Source organism: Myotis davidii, unplaced genomic scaffold (genome assembly GCF_000327345.1).
Source record: "Myotis davidii unplaced genomic scaffold, ASM32734v1 scaffold168, whole genome shotgun sequence".
Taxonomy (NCBI): Eukaryota; Metazoa; Chordata; class Mammalia; order Chiroptera; family Vespertilionidae; genus Myotis; species Myotis davidii.
Genome location: NW_006383016.1, coordinates 1,542,777 through 1,544,895, shown reverse-complemented (window position 1 = coordinate 1,544,895; position 2,119 = coordinate 1,542,777).

Here is a 2,119-nt window from a genome sequence, read left to right as displayed (position 1 = left end):
CAGAGATCTCTCTCAAATAGATATTTGGCCCCAAGGTAGTCTGGTAATGCCTATGGAGCCTGGATTCAAATCTCAACTGTCAAGTAATCATTCTGACCTGGACAGGTTACTTAACTTCTCACAGACTCAGTGTCTTCACTGATAAAAAGAGGGTAAGAATGGCACACATACAATGTCATGAAGATTAAATGAATTCATCAATGTAAAACACTTAGAGCAGCTCCTGACACATAGTCAGTCCTTGAAAAGTATTTAGTATTGTTAGTTTAAGCAGATCCAAGCATAGGTTAGGCATTTGAGATAAAACACTTAGCTGAATTGGATTAATATTCTTTTTTGTAAAATGGTACTTTAAAAAAATATTGATTTCAGAAAGGAAGGGCAAGGGAGAGAGAGATAGAAACATCAATGATGAGAAAGAATAATTGATCAACTGCCTCCTGCACGCCCCCACTGGGGATGGAGCGCTCAGCCTGGGCATGTGCCCTGACTGGGATTCAAATCATGACCTCCTGGTTCATAGGTCAATGCTCAACCACTGAGCTACATGGGCAATGCAGATTCATATTCTTAAATTTAAATGTTCATGTGTGCATAAACAGGTCCAAAATTTAAACATGCAAATGTTGTTTGGAATATGTTGTGTTGATCAGTGCTCCTAATGGTTCACAAAAGAAACTCTAAACAGTCTTTCTCAAACTGGAGCTTGCATCAGGATCCTCTGCAGGGTTTGTTAAAAGGCAGGATGCTGGGCCTCACTCCAGAGCTGGTAATTCAATAGCTATGGAGAGGGGCTTTCGGGTTGTCCTTTCTAACAAGCTCTCAGTGGCCGCTGGTGCTGCTGTTCCATGGACCACCCTTTGAGAACCACTGTTCTCATGGCTTGTACAGTTCTTGGTAATTACATGGAAGAAAAATCCTTTCCACCCCCTTTCTTTCTCTGCAAGGAACATGGCCTTCCTGTGGTTTCCTGGGAACTATGGTGTTCTTTACAAACTTGATCCCTTCAACTGAATTAAAGTCTCCACTATCTACTTCACTTCATTTTTGCAAGTACTTTCCAGACCATTCATCTCTGGCATTAGTTTTTGCTTTGTTTTTTTATTTATTTTATATTTGGTTAGGAACATGAACTTTACAGAAGACAGATCTCTTTTTGCTTCCTGGTAGTGGTTAGACCCATACCCACAGTGTCATCTGGGGTCCCTTATCGGCAATGAGGGAGTGTCTCCCACTTCACACAGAGACCATTGAATGAAATTATGGAAGCAAGTCCTTTGTGTCTGGCCCAGAGGAGCAGCCCAGTAAATGTGAGCTATTATCTTTCAATAAACAAAACGGAAGCTGAGGCCTTGAACTAAAGAGCAAAGTAACTGACAAGGAAATACCTTTTTCCCTTTATTTTTAAGAAAAGGGTTGGGAGTGAGCAGGATTTTATTTTTGATCAGATTAAGGAAGCCAAGTCACCAGTGACTTCACTTCAGTACTTAATAATGCCACACAGGAGGTTAAGGCCAACTTACTCGTGTATTTTGACTTATTTCAACTTGAGGGATTAGAAAAAGTTTGCTAAGATTTATGAACATGTTATTGGAGGAGTTTGACTGTCTTCTCCCTGGCAGTGCTCTTTACATACAAGCTTTAGGTGAAGGAAATACTAATTGGTCTTCTATCTTTTTTTATGGCAAATGCAATGCTTTTTCTTCCAATGAATTTATTTCCTTGGAGCACATGTTTTCCAAGACAATCACAACTTAACATATTTCAGCCAGAGTTACGACAAGAGGAAAATTCACTTTTGCAAACATTCAGAATTATTTGGAAGAAAATTTTAGTCTTACTTTTGCCTGATATTATTGAGTTCATTATTTTCACACATATATATTTATCATTCTGGCAGCACCAGACATCACAAGGTTATGTCTACAACTATGTAATACACCTTTGCAATAGATATAGTACAATTCTAAACAAGTCTCCCCAAACTTCCTTTTAATATAGAACAAAATAGGATATTATTGTTATTAGTAATTGCTGCAAAACAACTTCTAAATTTATTTTATACAGGAGGCCCCAGAGAAGGAAGGTAACTTTAAGAAATATGATCTTTTGTGAAGAT